General features: G+C 37.6%; 1 protein-coding gene and 1 long non-coding RNA gene across 7 annotated transcripts in view; one reads left to right on the forward strand and one right to left on the reverse strand.

Annotated features, from left to right (window-relative positions):
• uggt2 (UDP-glucose glycoprotein glucosyltransferase 2) overlaps window positions 1-17,423 on the reverse strand; it is a 197,994-nt gene that overhangs the window by 67,502 nt on the left and 113,069 nt on the right. The gene's annotated exons all lie outside the window — the stretch shown is intronic.
• LOC145421090 (uncharacterized) lies at window positions 7,308-9,119 on the forward strand. Of its 2 annotated transcripts, XR_013902378.1 has the most exons (3): window positions 7,308-7,697; window positions 7,879-8,015; window positions 8,102-9,119. It is a non-coding gene; the product is annotated as an uncharacterized LOC145421090 (long non-coding RNA). The 2 variants fall into 2 exon arrangements; XR_013902377.1 differs by having other exon boundaries at window positions 7,879-9,119.

Genomic DNA, 17,423 nt, shown 5'->3' on the forward strand with positions numbered 1-17,423 from the left:
GCTGAACAATTCTGATTATTTAGAAATAGAAACCTCTGCATCTTCTGTGAGAGACACTCAGGTAACATCAGATTCTGTTCCTCAGAAGGATCCAACCGCTGCCAACCGCTGTTCAACAAAGACAACACAGGAACTTTCACATAAACTGCTGAAATATAGTAAACAGGGAAGGAAAAAAATGAGGAGAAGATCATTGGCCCAACAAAAACTACCAAAAAGAAAGGATCCTGATCACAGACAAAAGAAGACTGTGTACAAAAGTAATCTATATAAGCTAAATCCTATATATAGAGAGAAACAGAGGGAACATTTGAGAAAGATCTATAAGGAAAGAGATGATTTTAAGGAAAAACAGAAGGCGCAAATGAGAAGGATCTATAGAGAAAGTGCTAAAATTAGAGAGAGAAAAAGAGAACGTGTCATAAGGATGTATAAAGAAGATTCTTTATTCAGAGAAAAGCAGAAGGAACGAATAACAAGAACATACAGAGAATCTCCCGTGTTCCGAGAAAAGCAGAAGGAACGAATAACAAGAACATACAGAGAATCTCCCGTGTTCCGAGAAAAGCAGAAGGAACGAATAACAAGAACATACAGAGAATCTCCCGTGTTCCGAGAAAAGCAGAAGGAACGAATAACAAGAACATACAGAGAATCTCCCGTGTTCCGAGAAAAGCAGAAGGAACGAATAACAAGAACATACAGAGAATCTCCCGTGTTCCGAGAAAAGCAGAAGGAACGAATAACAAGAACATACAGAACTTGTGCCGAATTCAGAGAGAAACATAAAGCTTACATGAGGTCATATGTTTCTAACCTATATAAAGAAAGTGTAGAATTTAGACAGAAAAAAAAATGTTACATCACTAAACGTTATGGAGAAGAGAGACAATTTCAGCAACAACACAAAGAGAATATGAGAGAACGAATGAGAGTAAAATATTGGAACGGTTTTTCTTTTAGACAGATGCATAATATCAGATGTGCAATGAACATAAAAAGAAAATATCGTCAGATGCATCGACCAGCTGAAAGTTTACAGTGTCATCCAGATAACAGTTTAATGAATGAGGCCATATCTCGTTTCAGATCCAACATTAAATCAGCACCATCTTATGTTTGTACTGTTTGTCTAAAAGCTTCTTTTCCTAATCAGGTGAAAATCTGCAAAAGAGAAAATTACTCAAAACACCAAACTGTAGCTCAGCAGTGTCTAACTGGTAAATTTGTTCATGTGTGTGATGAAGCATGTAATGATCACTGCAGCTTTCCTGTTGAGAGAAAAAAAGAGTATATCTGTCACACGTGTCACAGTTCCCTCAAAAGTGGATGCATGCCCAGGCTTGCTGCTGTCAACGGTTTAGAACTGCAGGATATTCCAGCTGAACTGTGTGATCTCAACATTCTGGAGAGACATCTGATTGCCAAATGCATACCATTTGCAAAGATTATTCCTCTTCCAAAGGGCAGACAAAGACTCATACGTGGTAATGTGGTGTGTGTACCATCTGAAGTCCAACAAACAGTTGACTATCTACCTCGGCTCAGAAGCCAATCACAGATCATGAGGGTGAAATTGAAAAGACGACTGTGCTACAAAGGCCATCAGCTGTTCCAGACTGTCACCTGGTCTAAACTGATCGAAGCCCTGCGTAAACTGAAACAGAGTCACCCACAGTACACAGATATTGTTATCAGAGATGATGCATTGCTTTGTGATCCAACATTACCTGATGATGACAGCAGTGATGAAGCCAGCATGGGAAGTGATGATTATGATGAAGCAGATTTAATGGAAATTGACAACTATGAAAAAGATGCCCTTTTGTGCGAAAGTGAGTCTGAAAGTGAACAAGCTATTAATATGCAATCCTGTGATGAACAACCAGAGGAACAAAATCCAGATGAACCAGAAAGTGATTTGAACAATGGAGGTTTTGCTCTAGAAAGTTGTCTGCAGCCTGTTGACATTTCAGAAGAGATTCTCTGTTTCAGTGATAACACATATTGTGTGGCTCCTGCAGAAAGAAACAATCCTGTTAGCTTCTTCAGAACTCCTCATTTGGAAGCCATGGCATTTCCTGTGCAGTTTCCTACTGGTCAGAATACACTGGATGAAAAGAGACTTCTTAAACTCACACCAAGTGCTTACTTCAAGTCAAGGCTTTTCAACATTGATGCAAGATTTGCTAAAGACACAAATTACCTGTTTTTCTCACAGTTTGTCACTGAAATACATTTGGCTAATTCCAGCATGACAATACAGCTAAGGAAAGGTAAAACTATGACCAAAGATGGACGCAAAATCACATCAGGAATGTTACAAAGTAAGACAGAAGTAGAGAAGCTGGTAAGAAATAAAGATGCAATCAGATTTATGCAGCCACTCAGAGGAACTCCAGCTTACTGGCAGAAAACTACCAAAGATTTATTCAGTATGATTCGTCAAATAGGAACACCTCAGTTCTTTGTCACTTTCTCTGCTGCTGAGATGAGATGGCCTGAAGTGATTCAAGCAATAAAGAGACAGCAAGGTGAAGAGGTTGATTTTGAAGCCCTGGACTGGTCAGAAAAGTGTGAAATTCTAAGATCAAATCCAGTAACCACCATGCGGATGTTTGATAAGCGTGTTGAGGCTTTGTTCAGAGATTTGCTTTTTTCTCCTGCACAGCCCCTTGGTGAGATCATTGATTACTTTTACAGAGTTGAGTTCCAGCACAGAGGTAGTCCGCATATACACATGTTGCTGTGGATTCGAGAAAAGGTAGAAGCAGATGTGGATGACGACCAAACTGTCTGTGACTTTGTGGACAGATACATCTCAGCTCAACTCCCTGATCCAGAAAAGCAACCTGAACTGCACAAAAAAGTCACTGAACTACAAAAGCACAGCAAAAACCACACAAAAACATGCTTTAAGAGTGTGAACTCTGGTTGTAGATTTGGGTTTCCAAAACCACCATCCACAAGAACAATGATTGTGAGACAGGATGAGGATTCAGACACTGAAGCTGCAAAAGCCAAACTCAGACCTTTGTTGAACCTGCTGAAGGAACCTGAAGCTGCTTCCCTCACCATAGAGCAGATTCTGTCACGATGCAACTTGACAATGAATGAGTATGAACAATGCCTCCAGAACATAAACAAGAAAACAGGTCTGATTCTGAAACGTGACCCAAAGGACTGTTGGATCAACAATTACAACCCACACCTGCTTGAAGCCTGGAACTCTAATTTAGATGTCTCATTCATTTTGAATGCCTATTCATGTGTAGAATACCTCTGTAAATATATAACGAAGAAAGAATCTGGCCTCTCTGAATACCTGAAGACAGTTATTGATAACTCTGGAAACAACATGGTCAATGAATGTGATGAAATGAGAGCTGTGATGCAGGCTTACTCAAAAAAGAGAGAGATCAGTGCACAGGAGTGTGTGACTCGAGTCTGTGGCCTAAAAATGAAAAAATGTTCCCGCAGTGTTGTATTTGTACCAACAGATGATAACCCGGTAAAAATGAGTCGGCCCATGAGCTTCCTGGAAACCACAACACATGACAGTTGTAATATTTGGATGACAAGTTTGAGTGATAAATACAAATGCAGACCTGAGACCCCAGAATATGAGGAAATGTCACTGGCTGATTTTGCTGCCTTGTGCAGGTTGGTGAGTGGTCCAAATGAAGGAAAAGATGTGCTTCCTCTTCTAAACCAGCTTGGATTTGTACAAAGGCGAAAGAATGATAAACCAGCTATAATCAGATATTACCACTGTTCACAGGAAAAAGATCCTGAGCAATATTATGGTCGACTGTTGAGACTTTACCTTCCACACAGATCAGAGCAGGAACTGAAACCACAATGTTTCCAAACCTATCAGTCCTTCTACAACTCAGGTTTTGTGCGACTTCCATGTTCAGACCACAGTGAGTCTGTGAAACGGATTGTGAAGAGAAATAAAGACAAGTATGAGAAGAACTCTGAGGATATTGAGAGTGCACTGGAAGAGTTTGAACAAAATAGGGATGTTGTGATCGATGAATGGTGTAATCTGGCTCCTGAATCTGAAGTTGTGAGGCTGCAATGTGATGAGAATCTTCCTGAGAGACATTCTGATGATGAGAACGAACAGGAGAATGTCCCCGACTACAGTCGTCAGTCTGATGCTGTAACAGAGATCAGAGCCATCAGAGAACAACCTGCAGTCGATCCAGCCGTGGTACGTGTAATGTATCAGAATCTGAACCAGAAGCAGGCCTGCGTGTTCTATGCCATAAGAGACTGGTGTATTCAGCGAGTTTGTGGTTTGAACCCAGATCCATTTTTCTTCTATATCAACGGTGGTGCAGGAACTGGAAAGTCACATCTGATTAAGTGTATTCACTCTGAAGCATCAAAGATCCTGAGCAGACTGCCTGCTAATGCAGAAGAAGCTGACATATCAAATCCAACTGTTTTACTGACTTCATTTACCGGGACAGCAGCTTTTTCTATCAATGGCTCTACATTACATTCTCTACTGAAACTACCCAGGAGTCTGAAACCACCCATTCAAGGACTTGGTAACCAACTGGATGAAGTCAGATCTGAGCTGATGAATGCAGAAATTATTGTTATTGATGAGATTTCAATGGTTTCAAAACCCCTTTTTGCCTATGTGGATGCAAGACTGAAACAAATCAAAGGCACTCAGAGACCTTTTGGTGGAATGTCAGTTTTAGCTGTTGGAGATTTTTACCAGCTGCCACCAGTGCGACAGTCTAAACCTCTCTGCGTTTACGATCCAGAACAGATTGACCTATGGCAGGAACATTTTCAGATGATCACTCTAACCGAGATTATGCGTCAGAAAGATGATGTGGCCTTTGCAGAGATGCTGAACAGGATTAGAGTGAAAGAAAAGACGGATGAACTTTCTCAGTGCGACAGAGATTTGTTGTCACAGGCTGTGACTGCACCAGAAGAATGTCCAACTGAGGTCTTACACATTTATGCCACCAACAAGAATGTGGAATCCCATAACACAGATACCCTGAAGAAGCTTCATTCAAACATCATAATCATCACTGCAGACGATTTCCAGAAGGATAAACGTACAGGCAGAATGGAACGAAGAGACAAACCATTTACAGGTGGGAGAAATGATTTACCTGACACTCTGAATGTTGCTGAAGGAGCTCGAGTTATGCTGACCAGAAACTTGGACACACTAAACGGTTTGGTCAACGGTGCTTTTGGTATACTGGTAAAGGTGGTGAGATCTGAAAATGATGGACACATAATTAAACTGGGGCTCAGGATGGACAACCGGCAGCCTATGAGACACAACCGCAGTGCTAATGCAGCATCTGATGATCTGGTTTACATTGAGAGAGCAGAGGAGAGTCTGAAGTTTAAAGGAGCGGTACGCAGACAGTTTCCTGTAAAGCTAGCATTCGCCTGCACAATTCACAAAACTCAGGGTCTTACAACACAGACAGCTGTAGTTTCAATGAAGAACATTTTTGAACCAGGTATGGCTTATGTTGCTCTCAGCAGGGTGACGTCTCTCAGTGGACTGTATTTACAGGACTTGGATGAGAAAAAGATTTACGCCAATCCCGAGGTAACTGCAGCGCTCCAAACCATGAGACAAGCCAGTGTTGAGGAAATGATGCCTCTTCTTCAGGTCAGAGAAACAGCCAACAGACTTGACACTCTTACACTGATCCATCACAATACGGAGGGTTTGCCATCTCACATCAGTGACATCAAGAGTCATCATGAAATGTGTTTAGCAGATGTTTTGTGTCTCACAGAGTCTCACCTCCAAGGCTCCTTTGTTGCAGACAGTCTTCATTTGGATGGCTACACCATGTTCAAACGCAACAGACATGTGTCCTACACAAACTTTCCTCACATGGCCAGCAGAAGTGGTGGTGGAGTTGTTGTGTATTTGAGGAATCATTTTCAGGTTCAGGTAAAACAGTATCTGCATAATGTCACTGATCTTGAGTTTTTAGTGTTGAAGGTTCAGGCTCCATTCCCTGCACTCATTGCTGTTGTGTACAGACCTCCTGACTACAGTTTGACACCGTTCATGCAAAACCTGGTAAGTCTTTTAGATTCACTTGAAATAATGGACTGTCACCCAATCATTGTGTGTGGAGATTTTAATGAAAACCAGTTGCAGAGTGGAAGAAAACAGATTCTGGAGCAGTTTCAGTCGAGAGGGTATTCACAGCTGATCACTTCTGCCACTACAGACAAGAACACCCTGCTTGACCTCATTTTTATTTCTCAGCCACAGCTATGTCGTCATTCAGGTGTTCTGAGATCATACTACAGTTACCACAACCCTGTGTTTTGTGTCCTGTCCTTGAGCCAATCATGAAGGCTTCTGGTGAGTTTTGAAACAATTACAGATCATGTTTGTTACAGAGTTTACTGATTGTAGAGTATGAAAAATATTTTTCATTGGAAAAAATTGTCTTCCCTACTCTGTCTGTAAGAAGACCCTTTCTTATTGCAATGTTATTAATCATTTCACCAAATCATGGCTGTACTTCATGCAGAGCCGGGAGATCTGCTTTCTGTTATCATGCACCTCAGATCTGAAATATACTTCATTAAACGGACATAATTTATTTTTTATTCTCATGTTTTAAATGACTAAATCTACTTATACATTTTTTCATGGATGTTAATTGTTATCTCCTTTTTTGATACTTTTTTTACTCTGACGTATGTATCTCAACAAACGAGATCTTCCCCTCAAAGATGCTTTCAAATATGAAATAGTAAATAAATAAATCCCAGATAAATGCAGGTATTTATTATGGGTCACATGAATAAATACAGACAATTATATTTTCTTGATTATAGTAAATTTTGTAGAATCAAATGTTTTTGGGATGAATGAGGTTTTGCTTATCATGTTTTACAGGTAAATTTTTTTTAAAGTTTTAAACTATCTTCAGGCTAACAGAGATGTCTATAATTATACATTATGTAGAGAAAAACATTTTTACAGCTTACAGAATTTGTATAAAAACTGATTTAGAAGTACATGGAAAGTTTCTGCATCCATTTTCTGACTTGGCCTTTATCTGGATGGGTTTGGGTTTGGGTGGATAAAGGCCAAGTCAGAATTCTCTGAGCAGCTGGAAAAAGCTGATAATAAACAAAGACATCAGAAAGCGGGGGCTTTAGGTGTAGCCCCCGCTTTCTGACGCACTAATTAGATTTAGTAACTGACACCCCATACCAGCATTATATAGACACTTGGGGGCAGAGATGGGTGGGTGGGGAGGGTGGGTGGGTGGTGTTAAAAGCACTGTATGTTTTGTAGATGTATTTTTTTCAGACAGGGCACACACAGTCCTGTTTCCTTTGTGGGAAAACCTTCAAACTTCACCATCCTCAGCTGAAACAACAACATCTTAACACCATCTTCATGAACTGCTAAGCCAAACCTGATCCATCAGTGCTGGACTGCACAGATAACCACATGCCACACAGAGACTGCTGTTTTATGAACTGCTATACCAGTGTGTCTTCAATGGAGAAGATGACACACCCATCACCTGACCTCCTGCCTGATCTGGAGACCGTCATGATGCTGCCACACTACACACCTCTGAGACCATGAATGATGACTCCTACTGAGGAAACTATTTCCTGTCAGAGATGCTCAGTGATCCTCAGAGCAGAGAGAGGTATGATTCTTTATCTTTGATAAAAAATGGCAGTGTTTTTAATTCAATTAATTAATTTAAATCCTGTTTAGTGCATAAATAATTCCACACTCAAATGATTATACTTGTTGACACTTTTTGAGTTTTAATTCACATTACGGATTACAAATCTATGCTTTTTCTACTCTGTCTCTCTGTGCAGGTATTGCTGTCTTCTGAGTTCTTCAGTGTCCCAACTGAGACATTCAAACCTCATTGCAGAGCTCATGTCTTTCCTCACCATCATGTGACTGTGAGATTGCTCTGGATTCTGGTTATGTGGCCTGCAGCACCTATAAGGTATTTCAACATTGTTCATTGTATAACTTATTTGTAGTTTTTAGGCCTTAACACAAATAAAATGTTCCTTTTTCTGTATTTTTTAGAACAAGCTCGTCCAGTGTGCCTGCATTCCAGCTTCTTAGACTCTACTCAAGTGGACAGAGTATCAGTGTTTGGCCACTCTTACAGACACCAACTTCTGTCAACTCACTGCTACTGATCAGGCACCTCACTCCAGGAAGACACAGGGCTGCAAGCCTGTCATCGTTTCCAGTGTGGCTTTGTATTCTTGGGGTAGCATCAGATTTTTCCCACAAATATTCAAAGGTAACACTTGTTTTAAGCTTAGTTATTAAATCAAAAGTCTTCCCTTGTGTTAATTTTTTTTATTTTATTTGTTTTTGTTTTCTTTTAGATTTATGTGCACTGATCGGATGTGGTGGAGCTTTGTTAACTGTGTGGAAAACATCTGTTTGTGATGATATTTACAATGAGGCTTTAAGGTGACAGTTTCCATGTAATTTCAATCCTTTTACTAAGCAAAAACATGTTTGCAATTAACATATTTTTTTTAAGTTTTATCTTCTGGATTTCTGGTTAACATTCCTCTGTGACAGCAAATACTAAACTGGTCCAAGTACCCAGCATATCATTGGTCAAAGGCAAAAAGGACCACATGTCACACTAGCAATGAATTATTGACTGTGTTTGTGTCATCAGATTTAACTAACAATATCAGACATATGAAACTGAACTCTGGATTAATGTGCAGATTTTTTTTGTGTTTTTTTTTATTGTTGAATAATTATTTTGTAGAACAAACCCAATCTATTTACCCAAACAATGTAACTTGTTTGGGTAAATAGTGGATTAATATATCTAAGTCTATAAGTATAGCAAGCTGAATTCATACAGACACACAGCTCTAAATCCTGGATTGTAGGATGTACAAAAATGATCATGTGATTATTATGGACATTTAAATAACTATATCTATTGAACCATTACATGTATTCTTTTTAGAAATTACACAATCTCAAAATGTGAAAAAAGAAAGTGTTTAAGAGAATAAATAATGTGTGTTTGTATGAATCCTGCCTTAGTATGGGGTGTCAGTAACTACATTAGTATAGAGTAGGTCTAACAGTGGTTTTCCACATCTGCTCTAATACAGCAGTCCCCAACCTTTTTTGCGCCACGGACCGGTTTATGCCCGACAATATTTTCATGGACCGGCCTTTAAGGTGTCGCGGATAAATATAACAAAATAAAACTAGTACCGGTACTGAAAAAAAGAAAATTTATTCATAACACACGTGAAAAGACCCAGGAAAACCAAGTAAACGATAAAAACGATAACAAAATAACGCTGAAAACCGATAAAAACCCTGAAAACTATACATTTCACACCTGAGCCTCATCTCTCGCGGCCCGGTACCAAACGACTCACGGACCGGTACCGGTCCGAGGCCCGGGGGTTGGGGACCGCTGCTGTAATATGTATAGATAATGGGTCAGACATATAAAGTCATTTTGAAAAGTTCATAAAGGTCATTTATATGTGTTCCTCTTTATCATTTTATATCAGGTCAAACAGCTGACTTGAGTTTTGATCAGAGTAGAACCATGACATTCATGCTAATGGTTCTACTGTTTACAGTTACTTTATGATGGATTTCACCCTGGTCACAGCACTATGTGAAAAGCTGTTAGAGGTAAAGTTAAGCCAATTAATACCTCATCATAAGTCACTCTCTAACGCAAAGCAGTGATTATTTTTCACTGTAATTTATTCCACAACAATGTTCTTTATTTGATCCTTGTTTCTTTAAATATGCAAATCGATTGTTCAGCTGTGTGACTCTCCACACCTCAAATATATCACAATGTGGACTTCATTTTGACAGTATTTTGTAGATTGGTACCATATTTATCATCAAATCAGGAAACTGTAAACTAATTGAAAAAATTAAGCTTATGAAAATTTTAATGTGGCATAGGAACATGTTGTTTATCCTTGCCAAATGGTATTTACACAAAACTCCAGCAAATCAGAGGATATATTTTTGTCTCTCACTTGCTATATATGTGTATATTTTTGCAGTTAATAGCCTATCATGTGTCTGCGCATCTTAGGGCCATAAACATAAACATGGCAAACAAGGATATGTTCACAATTCCAACAGATGCTTCAATTGTTTGTATAGATTTTAGATCAATTTGATTTGCATTTTCTATTAATATTTTTCTGTTTGTTCCAAATGGTATTTTTATTTCTTTATGCCATTATTGTAATCATTGGAAACAACTGAGTAAATATTTTGTATCATATGTTTCTAAAAATATTTGAATGTTCTACTTTTCTACTACTGGTTTTCTACTTTCTAAACTTTCTGCCACTTTTTGGCATTTCAATAACATTATTTTTGGGTGTTTTAATTTCTGACCGCAGCATCTTGTGCATTTATTACCTAAATGTTGTTTGTGTGGGTCTTGCCTTTGTTATGTTTTTTTGCCATTTTTAGATTTCACCAGCTGTGCAAACTCGCAATTTTACCTTGGTTTTGTTCCACATTAGTTTATCTGCCGGCACGTTTTCTTCCTTTTCTAATGTTTTTGGTAATTTTTCACAGTTAAACAAGTAACTTTGAGGTTACTTCAGCATTTTCAGCTGTTATCTGTTGACAGTTTTGCCTAATTATTACATTTCTGCAAATTTCTAGCAGTTCTGATAAGTTGTAATATTTCTGCCAAGTTTTTAATTTTCTACTAAATTATATTATTCCTGCTAGGTTACACTACTTTTGTTTGTTATGTTATGTTAAGTTATGTTATTCTAAATTATTGCATTTCTGCTAAGTTATTACATTTTTCTTAACTTGATATTGTTCTGCAAAGTTATTAAAATTTCAGCAACTTTTTAAACACTGACTTTGATTTCTTCAGCTTCTTCAGCTATTTTCAACTATTTTCAGCAGACAGCTTCAGCTTTACAGTTTCCTCTAAGTGATTGCAGTTCTGCTAAGTTATTACATTTTAGCAAGGTTCTTTTGCTTCTGCAAAGTTTTTACAATTTCTGCAACTTTTCAGCTTTTTCAGCTACTTTTTGCAGACAGCTTCAGCTTTAAGCATCCACACTGCATTTTCGCAGGAAATGCAAATTTTTCTAGTTATTATTATTCTTCAAGTTGCTCGTTTTTCGTCCTTTAACTACTTCCACAATTTTTGTGCTATTTTCACCGTTCAAATTTTAAACTATTCTGCTATTTCTGCTAATTTGCGCTATGATTTTTGCTATTTTTTGCTATTATACTTTTTAAAATATTAAGCTTTTTTCCTTTAATTTGTCCCATTGAAATGAATGGAAAACTTCCAAAATTCTGCTAAATTTTGCTTGTTTTTGAAACTTAACTACTTCCTCATACTTTCGCCTAGAAAAACCATTCAAACTTTAAAATGTTCACAAATTATTGGGCTATTCATGTATGATTCAGCTTTTTCAAATCTTTTACCGTTTTACTTTTATGCCTCTTAAAGTTTTCAGTTGCAAAATTGTGATTTTTCACAAAATACATGCGTTGTTATGGTTGCTATGCTCTTGGCTTCCAGTGTGTCACTGAAGGTTTTGCAATTTTCACTTCATGTCCGAACAACTTCTTGCTACTTGCTCAATTTTCACTCAACTTCCACAAATTATACATCAAAACGTAGGTATTTTTGCTGGCTTTCAGAAAATGTCACTATCATTGTTGTGGGATTTATAGAATTTTGGCAAATCTCCTCAGACCAACACAAGGTCACAAAACTCTCCATATAAAGTCAATGGAGAGCTTGTTCAAAATCATCGCTGCATTTCTGTAATGAGAGGCATATTCGAATCGTCATATCTCCTTAACGAAGCAAAGTTAAGACATGAGGCTTGTCCCGGTATATCTTCAGACACTCCTGACGCTCACAATTCAAGAATTTCTTTCTCACCTATTACCGTTCTGAAATGAGTTGGACTTGTTTGAGGGTAGGAAATTTGTCCTTCGCTCAGATTTCTTCAGATTTCAAACTGTGGAAATGAACCACTTTTTTCTCTCGTCATAACTTTTTGTTGGATTTCCACAGAGACCTGAAAATTTCTCTGACTGTTCACCAAAGCCTGCTGTCTCTTACGGTGAAAGAATGATATCGATACTCCAAATAGATTTAGAGTTAGAAAGCGTTGTTTGAGGGCAAGTCAAGGCAGTTTTTGCTTCGCTCTGCTCAGTTATGGTGCATTAGAAGTCTAATATCTTTAATAATTCATATTTTAATGATAAATTGTTAACACTGGAAGATTCCCCCATCTCTTCTGAACAAAACGGTGTAAGAATGACCGCTCTAGCCCCTACGGTTAGGAAATTATGGTCATTTGTTTGAGGGAAGTCCTCACTATGAGAAATAGGCTGCAATAATCCTGTGCCTCTCTGTCCTGCGTGTGTAAAAAGATGCACCTGTTTTGGCGGGAAAACGTAAACAGCCACTCTGATTGGTGGATTTAAATTCGGCAGCTCTCTCCCTCTGTGTCTGTCTGTGTGTGTGTGTGTGTGTGTGTGTGTGTGTGTGTGTGTGTGTGTGTGTGTGTGTGTGTGTGTGTGTGTGTTTAGTGGGAGAGAGAGGACCCTGCCCTTATTTGGCAGCATGTCATTGTAGGATTTAAATTGAATATAGTTAGACTGGTTGACTGGATTAGAGCCTGTGTTTGTGTGTCCCTCTGTGCATTTGTGTTTCAATATGCCTTCATATTTGTAATTTTGTAAGTTATTACTATTCTGCTAAATGATACTATTTCTGCTTTTCATAAGATTTGTGCCTAATATAGTATTTCTGCTAAATTATAGTATTTATTATTTTTATAGGATTTGTGCCAAACATAGTATTTCTGTTAAATTATAGTATTTCTGCTTTTTATACTATTTGTGCCTAATATAGTATTTCTGCTTTTTATAGGATTTGTACCTAATATAGTATTTCTGCTTTTTATAGGATTTGTGCTTAATATAGTATTTCTGCTAAATTATAGTATTTCTGCTTTTTATAGTATTTGTGCTAAAACATAGTATTTCTACTAAATGTAGTATTTATGCTTAATCATAGTATTTCTATATATTTCTGCCAGGTCCCCAGGCAGCCAATCCTCTGTGAGGACATAGACATTCAAATTTTCAAATCAGGGCCTGCACGGTTTCCCAGCCAATCATATATGTGTCCTGAGGCATTCAAATTTGCATATTGGGGCCTTCATGGCTTCTAAGCCAGCCAATCATATCTGAGGGCTGAGGAATTCAAATCCACAAATCAGGGCCTGCACAGCTTCCCAGCCAGCCAATCATGTATGTGGGCTCCAGGTATTCAAATTTGCATATTGGGGAATTCGTGGCTTCTAAGTCAACAAGTCATCCATGTCATATATCTCTAAAAATTCATATTTTAATGATAAATTGTCAACACTTGAAGATTCCCCCATCTCTTCTGAACAAAACGGTGTAAGAATGACCGCTCTAGCCCCTATGGTTAGGAAATTATGGTCATTTGTTTGAGGGGAGTCCTCACTATGAGAAATAGGCTGCAATAATCCTGTGCCTCTCTGTGCTGCGTGTGTAAAAAGAGGCACATGTTTTGGCGGGAAAAAGTACACAGGCTCTCTGATTGGTGGATTCAAATTCGGCAGCTCCCAGGCTGACCTAGAAACTCACTTCTCTCTCCCTGTGCATTTTTTTGCTGATTTTTTCATTTAACAAGTATATTTGAGGGACCCTCAGCATGTTCAGCATTTTTTCAGCTGTCCATTTTGCTTTTCCAATTTTTCTGTTTAACTTATTACTATTGTGCTAAATCATACTGTTTCTGCTATTTTATAAGATTTGTGCTTAATATAGTATTTCTGCTTTTAATAGGATTTGTGCTTAATATAGTATTTCTGCTTTTTATAGAATTTGTGCTTAATATAGTATTTCTGCTTTTTATAGAATTTGTGCTTAATATAGTATTTCTGCTTTTTATAGGATTTGTGCTTAATATAGTATTTCTGCTTTTTATATGATTTGTGCTTAATATAGTATTTCTGCTAAATTATAGTATTTCTGCTTTTTATAGGATTTGTGCTAAAACATAGTATTTCTACTAAATGTAGTATTTATGCTTAATCATAGTATTTCTATATATTTCTGCCTGGTCCCCAGGCAGCCAATCCTCTGTGAGGACTTAGACATTCAAATTTTCAAATCAGGTCCTGCACGGTTTCCCAGCCAATCATATATGTGTCCTGAGGCATTCAAATTTGCATATTGGGGACTTCATGGCTTCTAAGCCAGCCAATCATATCTGAGGGCTGAGGAATTCAAATCCACAAATCAGGGCCTGCACGGCTTCCCAGCCAGCCAATCACATATGTGGTCTCAGGCATTCAAATTTGCATATTGGGGAATTCGTGGCTTCTAAGTCAACAAGTCATCCATGTCATATATCTCTAAAAATTCATATTTTAATATTAAATTGTCAACACTTGAAGATTCCCCCACCTCTTCTGAACAAAACGGTGTAAGAATGACCGTTCTAGCCCCTACCGTTAGGAAATTACGGTCATTTGTTTGAGGGAGTCGTCACTATGAGAAATAGACTGCAAAAATCCTGTGTCTCTCTGTGCTGCTGCGTGTGTAAACAGATGCACCTGTTTTGGTGGGGAAAAGTGCACAGGCTCTCTGATTGGTGGATTCAAATTCAGCAGTTCCCAGGCTGACCTAGAAACTTAGTCCTCTCTCCCTGTGTGTGTGTGTGTGTGTGTGTGTGTGTGTGTGTGTGTGTGTGTGTGTGTGTGTGTGTTTGTCTGTGACAGAGAGAGAGAGAGAGAGAGAGAGAGAGAGAGAGGCTTTTAATGGGATGATCTCATTCTAAGATTTAAATTCAATATATTTAGACTGGTTGACTGAATTGGATCTTGTGTGTGGGTCTCTATGTGCATGTGTGTTTCCTCATGTGTACATATTTGTGATTGTGTGGCTGTAATAAATTTTTTTGCAGATTTTTGTCATTTAACAAGTATATTTGAGGGACCCTCAGCATGTTCAGCATTTTTTCAGCTGTCCATTTTGCTTTTCCAATTTTTCTGTTTAACTTATTACTATTGTGCTAAATCATAGCATTTCTGCTATTTTATAAGATTTGTGCTTAATATACTATTTCTGCTTTTCATAGTATTTGTGCTTAATATAGTATTTCTGCTAAATTTAGTATTTCTGATTAATTATAGTTTTTCTACTAAATCATAGTACAGTATTTCTGCTTTTTATGGGATTTGTGCTAAAACAAAGTATTTCTACTAAATGTAGTATTTGTGCTTAATCATACCATTTCTGCTTTTTATAGGATTTGTGCTTAATATAGTATTTCTGCTAAATTATAGTATTTCTGCCAAATTATAATATTTGTGCTAAAACATAGTCTCAATTTAAAATTACAATATTCATAGTTCATCACAGTGTCTCTGGTAAATCACAATATTTCTGCTCTGTTGTACTATTTTTCTAAATCATAGTGTTTCTGTAATGTTTAAGTATTTTTGGCTAAATATATTCTTTCTGTTATCTTATACTATTTCTCCTAAATTCTTGTATTTTTGAGAAGTTATCATGTTTCTGGTAAGTTACAATATTTCTGCTAAATTCTGCTATGCTATTGTATTTCTGCCAAGTATTATGTTTCCTCTAAGATATTGCAGTTCTGCTAAGTTATTCCATTTTAGCAAACTTCTTTTGCTTCTGCAAAGTTTTTACAATTTCTGCAACTTTTCAGCTTTTTCAGCTACTTTTTGCATACAGCTTCAGCTTTAAGCATCCACACTGCATTTTCGCAGGAAATGCAAATTTTTCTAGTTGTGTGGATGCATTAAGCATCCACACTATTGAGTTCCTGTTTCTCTTTATTCTTTATTATTATTATTGTGTGGATGCTTTAAGCATCCACACTATTGAGTTCCTGTTTCTCTTTATTCTTTATTATTCTAGTTGCCAATTTTTGTACTTCTTTGGCACTTAACTAGTCCCACAATTTTCAGCCGATTTTCGCCGTTCAAATTTTAAACTATTCTACTATTTCTGCTAATGCGGGCTATGACTTTTGCTATTTTTTGCTATTATACTTTTTAAAATATTAAGCTTTTTTCCTTTAATTTGTCCCATTGAAATGAATGGAAAACTTCCGCAATTCTGCTAAATTTTGCTTGTTTTTGAAACTTAACTACTTCCTCATACTTTCGCCTAGAAAAACCATTCAAACTTTAAAATGTTCACAGATTATTGGGCTATTCATGTATGATTCAGCTTTTTCAAATATTTTACCGTTTTACTTTTATGCCTCTTAAAGTTTTGAGTTGCACAATTGTGATTTTTCACAAAATACATGCGTTGTTATGGTTGCTATGCTCTTGGCTTCCAGTGTGCCACTGAAGCTTTTGCAGTCTTCTCTTCATGTCCGAACAACTTCTTGCTACTTGCTCAATTTTCACTCAATTTCCACAAATTATACATCAAAATGTAGGTATTTTTGCTGGCTTTCAGAAAATGTAACTATCATTGTTGTGGGATTTATAGAATTTTTGCAAATCTCCTCAGACTAACACAAGGTCAGAAAACTCTCCATATAAAGTGAATGGAGAGTTTGTTCAAAATCACCGCTGGATTTCTGTAATGAGAGGCATATTCGAATCGTCATATCTCCTTAACGAAGCAAAGTTAAGACATGAGGCTTGTCCCCGAATATCTTCAGACACCCCTGACGCTCACAATTCAAGAATTTCTTTCTCACCTATTACCGTTCTGAAATGAGTTGGACTTGTTTGAGGGTAGGAAATTCGTCCTTCGCTCAGATTTCTTCAGATTTCAAACTGTGGAAATGAACCACTTTTTTCTCTCGTCATAACTTTTTGTTGGATTTCCACAGAGACCTGAAAATTTCCATGATTGTTCACCAAAGCCTGCTGTCTCTTACGGTGAAAGAATGATATCGATACTCCAAATAGATTTCGAGTTAGAAAGCGTTGTTTGAGGGCAAGTCAAGGCAGTTTTTGCTTCGCTCTACTCAGTTATGGTGCATTAGAAGTCAAATATCTTTAATAATTCATATTTTAATGATAAATTGTAAACACTGGAAGATTCCCCCATCTCTTCTGAACAAAACGGTGTAAGAATGACCGCTCTAGCCCCTACGGTTTGGGAATTATGGTCATTTGTTTGAGGGGAGTCCTCACTATGAGAAATAGGCTGCAATAATCCTGTGCCTCTCTGTGCTGCGTGTGTAAAAAGAGGCACATGTTTTGGCGGGAAAAAGTACACAGGCGCTCTGATTGGTGGATTCAAATTCAGCAGCTCCCAGGCTGACCTAGAAACTTACTTCTCTCTCCCT

The sequence above is a fragment of the Astatotilapia calliptera genome, chromosome 16 (genome assembly GCF_964374335.1).
Source record: "Astatotilapia calliptera chromosome 16, fAstCal68.1, whole genome shotgun sequence".
NCBI lineage: Eukaryota > Metazoa > Chordata > Actinopteri > Cichliformes > Cichlidae > Astatotilapia > Astatotilapia calliptera.